The following is an 18,285-nucleotide window of genomic DNA, read 5'->3' on the forward strand; positions in this document are numbered from 1 at the left end:
AAATATACCAAATCTCACAACGCTGCGTTTAAACAAGGATTAAATTGTAACAATGCGCGAATCTCAGGGAAAATATACAAACAGATAAACAGAATCAGGGATGAATTAAAGATCAATGAAGGAGGGAGGGATTGATCACACAAATAACCCATCAACACGGAAACGCGCGAATCTAGGGTATATGGGTCGGGTCACGCGCAAGTCTTCTTTCCCCCCTTTTGAATGGCACCATTTCAAAGCCATTAAGATTGGCTCAAAACTACGCCGTTTCGGATTCCTCATAATGGCTAAATTTCAACCAAACAACCCATTCAACTGAACCAAACTCCAATCCCATTCTTTCTTCCTTATCAAAACCTAAATTTTCACTCAAATTGCCGATTCACATCCACCAAATAGCAACCAACACATTCAAGCCCGGATGGATGATCTTTCAGCCTTGAGGTCTCTTTTCAACTTCGATTGTAACGAAGCAAGAAGAAACTTTCGGCCTATTTGCAAGATAAGGCTTCTTCTTCTCTTTTTCTTTTGTTTTTCTTTAAATGCAAATGATAAAAAATGAAGGAAATAAATAAACAATTAATAGAAAATGAAAGCAATTAAGAAAGTAATTAGAATCACCTTCTAAAAAGAAATACTTTCCACTTTTTCTATTCGGTATCCATAAAAATCCATAGTACATTCAGTCCTCTCTTTTATAGCTGAAAAATAAAAATAAAATAAATAAGAAAAATCCAATTGCTTTGCTGTAATCTGTTGCGTATTTTGTTATTTGCTTCTTCTCGTGTGTTCTATTTGCAGAAAAGAACCGTACAAAGGCACAAGTAGAGACGCGCGCGAGGGACTAGTGGCGCACGTGTGGTGTTCGTCCGGATCACTGGCTGCCTACTGGTGATTTCCAGAAGCTTCACTGTTTGGGACTGCTGATGGTGTTTGTGGTGCATGGGAACGGCGGCTTAATGGCCTAGGGTTTTCACTTTCTGAAAATAGTCAATAGACTAAGTTTTGGGTTAGGTTATTGGGCTGTGTAATGGGCTAAGATTAGGTTTAATTTAGGTTTGGGTCTTGTTTAAAATTTGGGCTTCAATTGTATGTGGGTTAAATGTAAATTTGGACTATGGACATTTATTGAATTTTTATTTTGTGATTTTTATTTTTTGATTTCTATTTTTTTGGATTTTAATGGGCCCGGGCGAAATGGGTCTATTACAGCTACCCCTCTTTGTTCATTGTCGTGTAACAAGAATAGGGTAAAGATTTCAAATAGGGCCAATTTTGCCCGATTTTGCTGAATCTTGACTGCAACTTTAGGGAAATAGGACTAATGGCTTAAATCTGCTCTATTGCCGATACATAGAATTAAGATTCGCCATCATTGATCCGCTCCGCAACTGCTTTAGGGAAATAGATCTTCAATCTTCAGTCTGCTTCCTTGCTACCTCAGGAAGATAAGGCTAAAATCGCCAACTTGCTCCCTTGCTACCTCAGAGAGATAAGACTAGTGGCTAAAATCTGCTCCATTACCGGTACATGGAGATAAGATTTGCCATCGATCTGTTCCACTACTGCTTAGGGAGATAATATCTTCAATCTTCAGTCTACTTTCTTGCTACCTCAAAAAGATAAGACTAAAATCGCCAACCTGCTCTCTTGCTACCTCAAAGAGATAAGGCTAGTGGCTAAAATCTGCTCCATTGCCGGTACATGGAGATAAGATTCACCATCGATCTGCTCCAATACTGCTTAGGGAGATAATATCTTCAATCTTCAGTCTGTTTTCTTGCTACCTCTGAAAGATAAGACTAAAATCGCCAACCTGCTCTCTTGCTGCCTCAGAAAGATAAGGCTAACTGTAAAATCTGCTCCATTACCGATACATGGAGATAAGATTCACCATCTTCGATCTATCCGCTGCAACTTCAGGGAAATAAGATCTTCAATATTCAGTCTACTTTCTTGCTACCCTAGAAAGATAAGACTCATTTTTCAACCTGCTCTCTTGCTACCTCAGAGAGATAAGACTGGTGGTAAAATCTGCTCCATTGCTGATACATGGAGATAAGATTTACTATTTTCGATTTGCTCCGCTGCAACTTCAGGGAGATAAGATTCCCATATTGAGCCTGCTCCACTGCAACCTCAGGGAGATAAGGCTTGTGGATTAACTCTGCTCCATTACCGATACATGAAGATAAGATTCACCATCTTTGGTCTGCTTTACTGCAACTTCATGGATATAAGACCTGTTACTTCAACCTATTCCACTGTAACTTCAGGGAGATAAGGTTTGTAATCTTCGATCTACTCCGCTGCAACTTCAGAGAGACAATATCTAACTTCACTAATGTCACTACACTGTCCTCTGAGGAACATGTTCTGTAGACTTGATTTTATATGCGCATGTTTATACCAAATAATTAGGATGCTATGATTGAAATGAGCCCAATGCTCCTAACTAAATGAGATATTGATGTCAAATAATTAGGACGCTATGATCAAAATAAATCAAATGCTCCTAACTAGATGTGATGCTTATGTCAAATAATTAGGATGCTATGATCAAAATGAATCAAATGCTCCTAACTAGATGTGTTATGAATGATATATGAATGCAAAAAATGAAAATGATCTTTTTTTTAAATGATCTTTTTTTTATATGCTCAAGGTATCATCGCTCGTTGTTCACCTGGGCACTATCACTGATTTATTATGCTGCCATCTTATTCGGCTGGTATTCTTGACAGAAAACCCAAAGGAACAATCACATTCTGCTCAGCAAGCTTGCCCCGCTGTAATTTCAGAGTCCCTTACACTGTAACTTTTGGGACATAAAGTTTGAACTTCCCACTACAACCTCAGGGGAATAATCATTTGATTTCTTTTATCCATCTTGTGACAACTCAGAGGTATAGGATTTGCATCATCTTTAATTAATTGGATTTGTTACACCATTCTCTGGGTGTAATGAACAGATGTATATGCCTGATATCTGCATGAATGTAGAATATCGTTTTCTTTTTCTCGAGAATAACCCCATTACTAGTTCTTTGCCGGGATTGTAACACCAATTAATATCTTTGACAGAAAATCCAAGGAGATAATCTCAATTTGGGCTGAAATATTTCCAATCCTTAAGCTTGGTAAGTTTTAAACAATAGTCCTATTTCAGGCTCCTGTATTATTTAGAAACTTCTCAAAGTAATATACGAAACTCCCTTTATGAAAGTATTATTAGTCCAAAAATCACTATTTTAATGCAAAATACTTGAAAATATCATAACCATGGACAAGAAAGGAATTAATTGAGAACATAGCTCGAAACAAATAAGCAAATGCAACCAAGAAATAAATTTATTGGACGTGACCTGAAAAGAATAGGGTAATCAAAGATAACCAAAATAATGGGTAGAAATGGAAATCTAGGTGCCCCAGATATCGCAATTTGAGCTTCTCTGTACCAACTTCTTGAGGACCATTCTGAGCTCAATCTGTATTTAAGGGATCCGAAGTACTTTGTCAATGCCCCGAGACGTAACATACTTCTTTCATTATTATTTCAAGCATAGTAAGACTACTGTATGCCCCATTTTGATCCAAATTTGAGCCGCCCTTTTCGGGTTTTCAACTCAAATCCCCTTTGGTCTCAAAGCGCCCTTTGTGGGTTTTCGCCCTGCCCTCTCCTTTTTCTTTCTTTTTTTAATTTTTTGGATTGATTCTTTCTTTCTTTTTTGATTTTTTTCCTTTTATTTTTTATTTTTTGATTTTTTTAAAGGTCTCAATGCGCTCTTTGTGGATCTTCACCTTAGCCTCTCCCTTTTAGATAGAATACTCTTTGACTACATTTTGAATTCCTCGAATTGGGCAAATCCTTTTGGTCAATATCAATGCTCCCCCAAAACAGGCCCTCTTTTCATAAGGTCTTTCTTAGTTTGGCATATTTCTTCCTTTGAAGCCCTTTTGTATAGGAAGAATCTTCTTTAATATCAAGCTCCCCTCATGGAATTCTCAAGGATAAACCTTTCTGTCATAAGCCTGCACCATCTGACTGTGATGGATATCCTTTAAATTTGACTGATCATATCAGGATTGAACCTATTCTGATTCGTCTAACTTTAATTCTGCCAAGACTCGAAGAAAAGGAATCTCGTTTTCAAAAACTGTTTCAGTCCTATAAATCAATATGTTGCCCTAGTGAAGGTTCTGGCCCACGTTCGATAAACATAGAGAGTAAATGATAACTTCTTTATGCCAATCCTTACAAGACTCAGTCATTTTTCACTATGACCTTTGTTTTATTATTTGCTTTTCCTTTTCTTTTTTCTATTTTTGAACTTTTGTTTTTCTTTTTGGATGCCTTTACTGCACGGTAATATGGTGTCCTATCTTTGAGCAGACTGCTAACTTTTTGACATTGTGCAGTTGTATTTAAAAGTGATCTTTTTTTTACATTACTCGTCAGCAACCTTTTTTTTTAAAAATTTGGTGACTATCGGTCTTGTAATATTGACATATGAAGTGACCCTCAACCTCTTCATGGAGTAATCAATGACTGCCAAGATGTATATTAGGCGAGAATGGCCCAATACATGCCCCATATAGAGAAAGTTTGTGCAGAAATGAATGAGGCTTGTCTCCCTAAATACAACTTAACTAATACAATCCTCTTCCATGGTGGATCAACATTACCCAAACCTCATGATTAGCGTGGCTACCATGAAACCATTAACATGTATCCTTCTGGTACTGTATAGACATTTTGTATCGCCCACAGATCTTAATATCTCAAGTATATCTCGACATGATTATATGAAAACATCTTTGAATTCTTGAAGTAACTCAAAGACGATTCATTTTTTCCTTGTGGTGACTCAGGTTTCAATCTTTGCCCCTTGCTCACAACGTCCATTGACCCTTCGTAAAGTAGGATCTGTTTTTTCATCTTGTTCTACCGTCCTTAACAAATCAGGAAATAAGTCATAATCTCTGTCATCTTCAAAGTCCTAAGATCCACTTAAACGCATATCTCACCTCAAAAGGGAGTCAGTTACAGCGTTGCTCATGTCATTGATATCTGGGGACTTAATACAAATTGAAGGGTTTCCAACCCAAGCCAATACATATGGCCAAATCTAAATGACTCAAAATAATAAAGTCTAAGCCCTATACATGCCATATTCAAAAATATAAATCCAACTATATCGAATGCTTTGGTTGATAGTGTGATCGATATCTCTAACTTCAGTGATCCTTGAGCTAGTTAGGCGGCACTGTAAGAAAAATAGAAATGGAAGGGGGTAAGCATAAAAACTTAGTAAGTTGCATATAAATAGATATATAACAACAATTTATCAATAATCAACATGCTTATAATATCAAGGTAGGCATAAACATAACTTACTCATTGCCATCCATACCAGTCACATATTATACAATGAGCTCTTATCTCATACGTACCAATTTGGTACCTGTACGACTCACAACACAGTTATACTTTCCTTATTAACTTAAAATCATAATTTTTACCGTTGAATCATTCGGAACACTACCGGATATTCCATGTAACGCCCCGTACCTGAGACCGTCACCGGAGTCGAACACGAGGTGTTACTAAACTTTCCAAAAATTCCATCCATGTCCAATTTTTGTCCATAGACTTAGAAATTGGTCAAATTGCTATTTAATACCTCCTCATTAATATTCCAAAGCAATTTCATACTAAAAACTCCTAGAATGTAAGTTTTGCAAATTATTCGATTTAGTCCCTAATTTCAATTTAAGCACTTTAAGCATAGGATTTCATCACGAAATTTTCACACAATCATGCAATCATATCATAAACATCAAAATAATTATAAAATAATTATTTTTATCTCAGATTTGTGGTCACAAAACCACTATTCTGATTAGGCCATAATTCGGGATATTACATTCCATAAGCCTCAAACATGGGGTAAGGTGCCGATGCCATCTCCCAGACATGGTCTTACACTAGTTCTTGCATATCTGTGCCAATTCCATGTCCTATACATGGTCTTATACTGACACATTTTACGGCCAATGCATGTCCTAGACATGTCTTATACTGGCTTACGTCCCGAGGCCGATACATGTCCCAGACATGTCTTACACTGGCACTCATCTCAATGTCGATGCCATGTCCCAGACATGGTCTTACACTGGCTCTCATAATGTGGCCAATGCATGTCCCAGACATGTCTTACACTAGCCTACAATAATCCATATGTCATGACATGAATATCTGATTTACTTCCTAAGGTTCCAACGGAAATTCTACTCACTTATTTATCGTTACACATTCTCAATTCCACAATCAAGCAATTCACGCTATAATATTTCAAGCACATATAGTAATAATGTAGTTGTATTATTTACATACAACTTACCTCGGATTTCAAAACGTGTACGACTAGTCGATTTAGTCGATTTGCTTGACTTTCACCCGGTCTAGGTTCAGACTCAGTATTTCTTGATCTATAATAGCAAAACGCACTCATTTAATCACTAAATAAATTTAAGCAATTAAAAATTCACATCTTTGATAAAATAACCATTTTGCCTCTAGACTTTAACAAAATGACCATTTTACCCCTATGTTTGAAAATCGATTTTCATCGAATTTCTTCATAGCTTAAGCCTAATTGAAATATTTTTACTCGTATAGCAACCCAAAATTCTCTCTATTTCACACATTTATCATCTATTTTACAAACTTTGCAAAATGGTACTATAAAGGTTTTCTATGAAAATTCATTCACAAAAGTTGTTCACTCAACAACCAAGACTCATATTCTTCCATAAAAAAACTCAACAACCATTACAAATCCATTCATGTAAAAATCTTAAACTCTTAGTCATTTTGCACAATAGACCCCTCATTTGAATGCTCATGCTTCAAGGGTCTCAAAAATGTAAAAATTTTCAACAAATAACATGGAAATCACTTACTTGTGAGGGCTCAAAGTTGCTGAAATTTTTGAAACTTTCAAACCCCTACAATGGTTGATATTTTAGGCTAAGAAGAGAGAAAATATGATAGCTTTTCCTTTTTGTTTTATTAAAAATACAACTAGTCAAAATTGGTGACCTAAGCTTCACCTAATCTTGACCTTCTCTCCAATTTGTCTCCCATGGCCAGCCAAGCTATTGTATAAGGGTCTAATTTCCCTTTAAAGACCCCTAATTTTAGTTCTCTAGCTATTTAACACCTTTAGCTATCAATTTAGGACTTTTTCACTTAATGCAATTTAGTCCTTTTTTGCAATTGGGCTCACAAACGTTAAAATTAGCTCACCAAATTTTTCATACACTAATATAAACATGCTATGACTCTAAAATAATAATAAAATAATTTTTTTGACTTTATATTTATGGTCTCGAGACCACTATTCCAGCTAGCCCCAAAATAGGGCTGTTACAAGAACAGATCAAATACAGATGCAAAATAGATTAGATCCAGATACAGAACAAATCAGATATAGATGCAAATTCCTACTCACATCTGCTACACACCATCTCCGACCGTTTCAACACACCATATAGGGTATCAAGTACCCATCTAGCCCTATACACCACTTTGTGACAATGTGTTACATTTAAGAAATTTCTGTAGTCAAGCTACCAGATCAGTATGCGATAACTCGCTAAAATCACATATAAGTTTGTCGCTTCACCACTAAGCTTAACAGATTATTAAACTGCCACACTTCCTTATTTTCACAATCTCAACCCAATACAGATTTAACAGATATCAGATTTGAGTATACAAAAATACGAGTTCAGATAATATTATCGAGTGATACGACTGAGAGGGAGAAGATGTGTGTTGCTCGGGCATATATACTTCAGCTTATAGAGGGTACTTATGCCAAAATCCAACAGTAGAGTCCACTTGATGTACTTTCATTTACTATCTGATTTGCAAGTTGTTACTATCTGATTTGCAAGTTGCCCGTTCCTACAGTTAGGGGTCAGTAGTACTAGCGACATTGTATTGGGAGCTTTGCTAGGGGACAAAGCATAATACACAAGATATAGGCAGGTGCCTAGTACTGCTACAATCCTGGAAGTTATACAGGATGTCATTCCTGGCATCAGTGGGTCACCAAGTACACATGTTCCCACTTGTTAATAGGTAAAAAAAATTAAAAATTTGATTAAGATTTTGTTTATGAAAATATATTCTTAAGAGTTTTCTATATTTTTTTAGATGCTATACTTGTCCGAATATCGGGAAGTTGGAAGCACTCATTGTCTACCGACAGATTATCAAGGCACACGTCGTGGATGGAGTAATTTATTTTCTTAAAATAAAATTATATTAATGTCATGTAATTATTTTTTTATTTAATTATGCTGTTATACGTATTTTAATCATGCTACTCGTGTGGATTTCATATAGCACATCGGAGATTGCTTCTGTCATTCCTCCATCAGCAAGTGTCCACGTACCTTCTGTCATTCCTCGATCAGCAAGTGTCCACGTACTCTCGTGATCAATTTATCAACAGTGGAGTGGTACAACGGGGACCAGGTGCTTTGTTAATTTGGGTGAAGTCAACATATTTCGGGCGTTCCTATGCATTTGGGTGTTGATGATGATCGTCTTATAATTCACTAAACTAAACTACGATCACGACAAAGGCAAGCGTACCTATTGAATGGTAATATAGTTACGGTGAGTCGAGAATATCAAATCCATGAGAACTAAAAGTACTAGTAATAACTATCTTTCTATTATTTAGCCTATAATTAAAGGGATTTGTTTTAATCTAAAATTAACTAAACTAATTAACTAATGAATGCGACAAAGAGTGAAGGAAATAATTGAATAAACCAATGATAAAGACAATACCCAAGGAAGAATCCATCTAGACTTCACTTATTATTCCGATTCTGAATTAAACAATTTATTCACTTGTCTTAATCTGTAGAAATACCTAAATTATGTTAATATCTCTTTCGAGACTAAGAAAAACTGACTTTAGGTTGATTAATTGAAATCTCTTTCTAATTAAAACCCCTATTATCGCATTAACTCGATCTATGGATTCCCTTATTAGATTTGACTCTAATCCGGCAGATTTATGTTGTCCTATTTCTAGGATTGCAATAAACTCCGCTTAATTATGCTAGATCTACTCTTAAGCAGAGACTTTTGCTCCACTGAATAAGCACATCAAACTTGGATTAATATCTTGAAAATATTAAGGCAAGGATTAAGAATAAATAATTAAGAATAAGAACAAGTATTTATTATGTAATTCAGCTAATTAAATAATAAGATTCATCATAGGTTTCATCCTCCTTAGATATTTAAGGAGTTTAGTTCATACTCTTGGGGAAAAACATCTCAAAAATAGGAAAACAACAAAACATAAAGAAACCCAAAAACTTCGAGAGAAATTGGAGGGAGATCTTCAGTCTTGAAGGAGATCCTGCTTTCAAGTTGAATCGTTGGAGTTCTTCGAGTAATTTTTGCTTTCTACTCTGTGTGTCCCCTTAAGTCCTCTTCTACTATGTATTTATAAGCTTTAGAATGCTCAGAAACCCTAAAAATTGGCTTTTTCTGCGTGTTTGGGAAACAGGTAGTGATATCAACACGGGCTGCATCATGGGCGTATGGCCAGCCCGTGTGGCTCACATGGGTGTGTACTCAGCCCATGTGAAAATATTCTTGGCCTTGTGGATTTTTAAATCAACCCGTTTTGTCCGTTTTTAGCCCGTTTTCTGCTTATTTTGTTCCCTTATGCTAATCTAAGTCGAAAACATGAAATTAGAGAATTAGGAGCGTCAAATTCACTAAATTATATAATAAATCATCCAAAAACACACTAAGCGTGGGATTAAAACATGTTATATTTATGGTTAATCAAATATCCCCACACTTAAGCATTTGCTTATCCTCAAGCAAAATCCTCAACTCACAATTAAAATTAAATTTTCTCAATTCATAATTCTCATCAATAATGTTTTATCATAATTCACAAGTAATTACACATTGATAATGCAATTAAAAGACCACTGAAGATTCAAACAATCCAAGTCACATATTTTTTAAAGCATGAAAATATAGGTGTCTCCCCTTACCTAAGTAATTACCCTTAATTCAAAACCAGTAAGAATTGACATCCTCACTTAAAATTCGCTCAAATCACTCAAGGTGTTTAAGGTTAAAAAATTAAGCCCTCAAAAGTCGAATATGAAAGGTCATTACCATATGCTTGCATGAAAATCAAATCTCCACCACTATAAAATGAGATGATACACAAATCAAAAGTTCTTAAAAGGGTTGTAACGGGGCTTGGGTTAAAGGTGTGGATAATGGCTGAAAAAGAATGTTAGAATCGAGATCGAATTGATAAATTACCTAACTAGAAAAATAAGTAACACTGAATAATCACATCAATTGAAATTATTAAAGAATAGTACGAGCTTCTTCTCAGAATATGAAATTACTACTTAAGCTCAAAAAAAATGACTAGTAATAATCAACACATATGTTTTTTTTTAAGAACAAGAACAATAGATAGTACAAGAAAAACTACTAACTGAAACAAAAGAACATAGTTAGGCAACTAACCAAATCAAATCTTGACAAAAGGGAGTTAATAAAACGGAAACAATCCTTAATGAATCAAAAATGAGTTATGGGTTAATATCAATAGGTAAATCAAGGAACGATTTGTTAGTTCAAAGGGGTTTACTAAGAGTTAATTATAAAGGTAGGCTTTTCATGGGATAAGTGGGTTAAAACCTAGGTGCCTTTATCATCTTAGTATATCAAATCAAAGGTGTGGTCTCAACATGTATAATCGAAGCAAGTTCTAGAATAACCAATCAGTATTGACACACTCATAACCAATAAAGTGAGCAAGAAAAATGTATGCTCTAAAGGCTCAAAATCTCACAAAAATTATGGCTTTTGATGTCAATCTTGCAAATTTCAAACTTTAAGGTAATACTTCAATTTAGGGAAACAACCTAAAAATTTTTAATTCTGAAAAATCAACTTATCATGCTTGATTCTCTAGTGTCTTAAAGTTCAAACCATCAATGCACAAATACCTATGAATTTAGTCTAAAACACATCAATGATAGTCATAAATTAATAAGAATTCATTATAATAGTGATATGAGAGAAGTACTTAAAAACACAAGGCATAATGCAGGGATTTTCAAATAATAATATAAATAACCTCCCTATACTTAAGATGTACATTGTCCTCAATGTATAAGAATATATAATCATAATAGAAATAGAATATCATAAGAGAGGGAGATAATTGAAATTGTCCTAAATATTGGATAAATTTCCTTGAATAGTGAAAAGCGGAATTGTAGATAAGTGTAGGTGTAGTGCAAAATTCTGAGCAACTGATAGGAGAATAAACACAAGGTTGAAGAGGATTAAAGGGTTACTAACCCGATTAGAACAACCATAAGAAATAATAAAGAGTTCAAAATATAAAAACGGTAAAGAAGTCTAGGAAATAAAAATAAATAGAAAAATAAAATAAAATAAAAATGAAAAATATAATAAAATAGACTCAATGGTCCTCATCTCAGAGAAGTCAACTTCGTGAGTCGTCAGTACTGAAGATAAAATATAGAGATGCTGACATAGCTGCTGTAAAGTCGCATCGATGCCGTCGAACCTCTGAAAACATTACTGCTCAAAGCGAGTAAATCGCTCGGAGAGGTCTGTGAAGGTAGCAGCAGAATGAGTAGTGCGGCGACTCGACAGTGGTGGCGGAGGTGGATCCTTGTGATAGGGAGGGACATCATTAGTGAAGTCCTCTGGGTCATACTGAACGTCAGACTAGAATAGTCTGTACTGAGGGGGATCCATTCCATGTCGCCGCTCGATCATCCTTATGTGGATCATACACGAGATGCTCTAGGGGGACATCTGGCTGACGAGGGTAAGTGTCGAGGAATGCTTCGGTGTGTCGAGTAAATCAAAATGTCGAGAGAGACGAGTCACGTAAGGGCCGAGACAAATAGGGCCCTTCTTATGGCGTTCAGTCTGATGGCGGAAAGATAGCGCGATGAAGTACGCCAAATCAAAAACATGCTCCGTAACCAAGCTCCATAAAAAGTAGGCATCATAGGTACTAACAACTCATGTGCTCTCTCTTCGTCTTATCAAAGTGTGAGCTAGGAGGGCATGTAGGTATTGAAGGGTTGGTGGGAGAGACGTCGCCTTCAAGCGACTCGCATTATAGTTTGTCAGGCCGCCAATGAGATCAGTCCAACAGCGCGAAGGCGAGTGATGAATATGCCGGTGAAGCTAAAGAAAGTCTTCAGAGCTCACGAATTCTTCTGTGTAGAGTCCCAAAGCAGCACCGAACTCCCGGACGCTCATATGTTGCACCAAACCACCAAGGCAAAAGGTGATAGTGCCTGGCTCATCATGGACCGACATGACTTGTTGGACCGAAAATGTGGCACTGAACTCTAAGGTGAGCTTCATGTAGGTAGGCTCGATGATGGTGAAAAATCTATCCCATAGGGCTGTCGTAATAATAGCGTGCACATTATCAGCCAAACGAACCTGCTCCAATGTAGCCAAATCAATGTAACGGCCTAAACCGAGCGATCGCACTCGATGAAGCTTTTATAGATCCTCTTGGGGGCCCGTCGAAAATTGGAGATAAAGGTTATGAGCCTCGGCAGATGCGCTTGAGGAGGAGGTCCCACCACGGCCTTTCCGCTTTTTTGAAGCGGGGACGGTGACATTGGACTTGCCTCGAGTGTTTGTCATAATGAGCCTGGAAAATAAAATATTTCAATATTAGTAAAATAGAAACAAACACATCACCAATCAAACACATCGAGAAAGCTATACGTAAACATGTGAAAAAGGCAGGAATATGACTGGAAAGACTCTAGTGGGATAAAATTAGAAGTGGCTGCCATATAACATTTATTCCTATATGCAATAATACTCACAAGTGCAAAAAACTAACAGTATGTGAATCGATATTAACATCATACTAATCGAATTAACAATGGCAAAAGAATACTAAACTATTAAGTCAAAGCACTCAATGATGGTGAATAAGCAAATAAATAAAACCTTATAATTATCAAATCCACAACTATCGAATGGACTAATTATGAATAGCAAGAAGAAGAAAATTAATAACAATAAATCATATTAATAATAAAACCAAAACTAGCATAATAATAATAAAAATAAAATAGAAAATGACAAGAATCCAAGATTAGTAAATAAATAAAATAAATAAAATAAAACAAAATAAAACAAAATAAAATAAAATAAAGAAAATAAATCAAATGGGGGAAACTGTTAGTTGGTCAGAGTTAGGGTGCGGCGGTGGGTTGTGGCTGGGGTGGTTGCGTGAGGAGGAGTCGAAAGAATGGTGAGGTGAGGGGTTGAGGGGCGGTGAAGGGTCGGGGTAGAGGAAGAAGAGGAAAGGGGAAAAGAGAGGGAGGAAAGATGGAGATTTGATGGGAGGAGAAGGGGATTTGTGCGACGAAGAAAAGAGAATGGAGAGCAAAGTAAGGGAGGGCGTGTTGGTGTGGTCGTTGGCTAGAGAAAGGGTGATCGGCGGCTGATTGGGGAAAGTCTGGAGAAGAAGATAAAAATAAAATAAAAATTTATGGTTTGGGGGTTAAAAGGGGCATAGTCGTGTAATGGTCCGTGTTGGGCCACACGACCGAGTCACACAGTCGTGTGGCCTCTGTATAACCCGTGTGCTATTAAATTTCTAAGCCCAGTCTTCACACGGCCTTGGACACACCCATGTGTCCTGGCCGACGGCTATGTGAAATGTTTTCGCTTCTCCCGCGACTGTGTGGTCTCCCACACGCCTATGTATCCGAACACATGGTCGTATGCCTCACCCGTGTAGCTCTCTGACTTGTTTAAAAATTGAAAATTTAACTCTATTTTTTACACGACCAAGGACATGCCTGTGTTTCCAGGCCGTGTGGTCCACACAGCTGTGTCGCATGCCCGTGTGGCCTCTTTTAGCCCATGTCTCTATCGATTTTGGGGGATTTAAGCTTCAGGGCTCACACAGCCGAGGACACTCCCGTGTGTCCTAGCCATGTAGGTTTAACGACCGTGTCGTCTGGCTGTGTAACTCTCTATCGATTTCTTTTTTAAAAATAAAAAATAAGTCCTAAGATCCACACGGCTAAGGACACACCTGTGTGTCCAGGCTGTATGGGGTACACGGCCATATCGCACGGCCGTGTAACTTGTTATCGCGCCCATGTTAAGTCACACGGCGTAGGACATGTCCGTGTGTCCAGGCCGTATGGGTCAAAAACCTACATTTTAATGTTTCGTTGATTTTAAAGAAATAATATGAAATAAAAAATTAGAAAATTAGCAAAGTTAGTACTCAGGTTGCCTCCCGAAAAGTGCTTATATAAAGTCTCAGCTCAACTTACCTCGTATTCACATGGTCATGGTGGATCACAGGGTTGAGACTGCTCTTCCTCGCTGTTAATTTCTTTATTTAAATAAGGTTTAAGTTGAGTACTATTTACCTTAAAAGTGTCGAAATGAGAATGAGTTACCTCGACTGTATCGTAAGAAAAGACATTGAGTACCGTCAAAAGAGTTGCTCCATTTGTGTTAAGCTCTAAAGTTAAAATTAAAAGGTTGGTTTCATCTAATAACACCTGGTCCCCTACCTTGAATTGGTTCGTCTTATCTTTATGCTCGTCATGGTTTTGTTTTGATTCGACATTGTGTATTTTTGGTTTTTCCTTGACATGTGTTAGCCATTCGTCTAGTTTATCGATCTGAAGCCTCTGTTCTTCATTAATTGTTCTAATGTTGTCCCATGAACTAGGACGTGGCTCATTTGTGCTTCTCAAAAATTTTCCTGCAAAGAGGGTTGAACCACATGATTAGTCTTATTGTCAGGATTTAGAAAGTCACATTCATCACTCGATGTCTTAACTGAATTATGAGCCTGAAGAGTGGTTGTTTCGTCACCTACACGAAGCGTTAGTTCGCCTGTACCAACATCTATGATAGTTCTAGCAGTTGCTAAAAAAGGCCGACCTAGAATTAGAGGTAAGTCACTATTATCATCCATGTCTAGAATAACAAAGTCGACTGGGAATATAAATTTATCAATCTTATCGAGTACATCCTCAACAATACCCCTAGGAAATCTAATAGTTTTGTCTGCCAGTTAAATAATCATCCTAGTTTGTTTAGGTTTCCCAAGACCTGGTTGTTTAAACATCTTATAGGGCATGACATTTATACTCGCCCCTAAATCGGCCAAAGCATTATCAATATTTAAACTACCAATTAAACAAGGTATAGTAAAACTCCCTGGATCTTTGAACTTGTTGGGTAGTTTGTTTTGTAAAATTTCTGAGCAAACTGCATTTAATTCCATATGCGACGAATCATCTAACTTCCATTTGTTTTCCAGAAGCTCTTTTAAAAATTTAACTGAGTTGGACATCTGCAAAAGAGCTTCAATAAATGGTAAGTTAATGTGTAATTTTTTTAAAAGGTTAAAAAATTTACTGAATTGTTCATCTGTGCGGTCTTTCTTTGTCGCGTTTGGGTATGGCACACGAGGTGTATATTCTTTACTCACCGATTTTTGTTCACTCTGCATCCACCTTATCTTTACTTCCTACGCTTTCTTGTCTTGGTTCTAGTTTGGACTCAACTAACCCTTCTTCATATCGAACAGTAATAGCATGGAGTTGCTCTCTTGGGTTCGTCTCGGTGTTGCTAAACAGGCTACCTTGTGGTCTTTCTGAGGTCAGCTTAGCAAGATGATTCACGAGCCCTTGAATCGACTCTTGCTGATTTTTAAGCGTTGTTTCAATATTCTGGAATCGTGTTTCTGACACCGAGATGAATTTCGTTAGCATCTCTGATACGTGATATTTGTGACAGGTTTTAAATATTTACAATGAATCGTTCTTGAAACTAACTATTATCACGATGAAGGCAAGTGTACCTATCGAACAGTAATATAGCTTTAGCAAGACCAGATTAGCGAACCCAAAAGAACTAAAAGTACTAGTAATGACTGTCTTTTTATTATCTAGCCTAAAAATAATGTGGCTTGTTTTAACTAACTAATTAACTAAACTAAGAATTCACAGAAAATAGAATTGGGGAATTACTTTTGGAAAAACGATTGAATTAATACAATACCTAAGGAAAAATCCACCTAGACTTCACTTGTTATTTGACTCTGAATTGGACGATTTATTCATTTGACTTGATCCGTAGAAATCCCTAAGTTATATTATTATCCCTCTCGAGACTAACAATGTCTAACCCTAGGTTGAAAATTGAAATATCTTTCTAATTAACTCCCTAGGGTTGCATTAACTCGATCTATGGATCCCCTTATTAGGTTTCACCCTAATCCGGCAAAATCTTGTCACCCTATCTCTAGGCGTGCAATCAACTCCGCTTAATTATGACAAATGTACTCTTAGACAGGGTCTATTCCTCCTCTGAATAAGAGCTTAACTTGAATCAATATCCTGGAATATCAAGACAAGAATTAAGAACACATAATTAAGAACAAGTCAAATATTTATCATACAATTCAGATAATAATAACAAGATCTATCTTAGGTTTCATTTCCCTTAGGTATTTAGGGGTTTTAGCTCATAACTAAAAAGGTAACCATCTTAGAAGAATAATGAATACAAAACATAAAGAAAAAACCAAAACTTCTGAAGGGAAATTAAGGGGAGATCTTCAGTCTTGATGATGAATCCAGCTTCTGAGATGGATCAATCGGCTTTTCTTGAGCAGTTCCCTGCTTCCTTCCTTGTGTCCTCTCTTTTCCTCCTCCTCTAGGGTGTATTTATAGGCTTTAGAATGCCTAAGAACCCTCAAAATTGGCATTTTTTGAATTGGACTAAACTTGGGCTCGGCAAGGGCACGCCCGTGTGACACGTCCGTGTGCAATTACTTCAGGCCGTGGTCAAGTCTGTTAAATAGGCACGGGTGTGTGGTCCACCCGTGTGAGTCGTGCTTCGATTCTGCCAAATTGACACGGCCGTATGGTCTACCCATGTGAGGAAGTCCAGGCCGTGTTAATTTTGTACATTGGCCCATTTTCTCCATTTTTGGCTCGTTTCTTGTTCTTTTCACTCTTTTATGCTCACCTAAGTATAAAATATGAAATTAAGGCATTAGGAGCATCACATTCACCAATTTTAAGGAAAAATCATCTATAAAATATGCTAAGCATAGGATAGAAATTTGAATAAATTACGGTTTATTAAATACTCCCACACTTAAGCGTTTGCTTATCCTCAAGAAAAATTCTCAACTCATAATCAAAATAAATTCTTCTCAACTTATAATTTCTATCGATAATATCTCAAAATAATCCATAGGTAATCATACATTGAAAATTCAACTGAAAGAACATCAAAGTTTCAAACATTCCAAGTTGAGCATATTATCATGAAATCATAGTGTCTCCCCTCATCTAAATAATTACCTTTGATTCAAAATATCACAGAGTTTCACATCCTCACTAAAGATTCACTCAAATCACTCGGGGTGTTTAAGGATAATAAATGAAGCACTCAATAGTCAATAATGAAGAGTCATTACCATAGGCTTGCATGAAAATCAAATCTCCACCACTATAAATTGAGATGAAACATCAATCAAAAGGTCTTTAGAGGGTTGTAACATGGTTTTTGTTAGAAGGTGTGGTCACAAACTGAAAGAAAGGGTTAGAATCGAGATTGAATTGAAAAATTGCCTAACTAGAAAAATGACTAGTCATCAATTGCGTACAACAGAGCTTTTTCTCAGAATATGGAATTTAACTTTTTTAGCTCAGAAGATCACTACTACTAATATGTATACATGTATTTTTTTCAAGAACAAGTCAAATTACAAAATAGAATAAAACATAGCTAAGCAACTATTCCAACTCAAATCTCGACAAAAATAGGGATCAAATTAATTTAGGGGATTTCAACAATAATGAATTATGGGTTAATATTGAGGGTACATCAATGAATGGGTTATTAGGCTCAAGGGGGTTCACTAAAGGTTAATTGTGAAGGTAGGCTTTTATGAAGTGAGTGGGTTAAACCTAAGTGCCTTTCTCATTTTGACATATCAAATCAAATGGTGTGGTCTTGACATGCATAATCAAGCAAGTTCTAGAATAACAATTCAATACTAACGCACTCATAATGAGAGTGAGCTTGAAAAAAATAATAGATGCTCTAAAGGCTCAAGATCTCACAAAAATTATGGCTTT

This window comes from Gossypium hirsutum, chromosome A11, assembly GCF_007990345.1.
Source record: "Gossypium hirsutum isolate 1008001.06 chromosome A11, Gossypium_hirsutum_v2.1, whole genome shotgun sequence".
Classification (NCBI taxonomy): domain Eukaryota; kingdom Viridiplantae; phylum Streptophyta; class Magnoliopsida; order Malvales; family Malvaceae; genus Gossypium; species Gossypium hirsutum.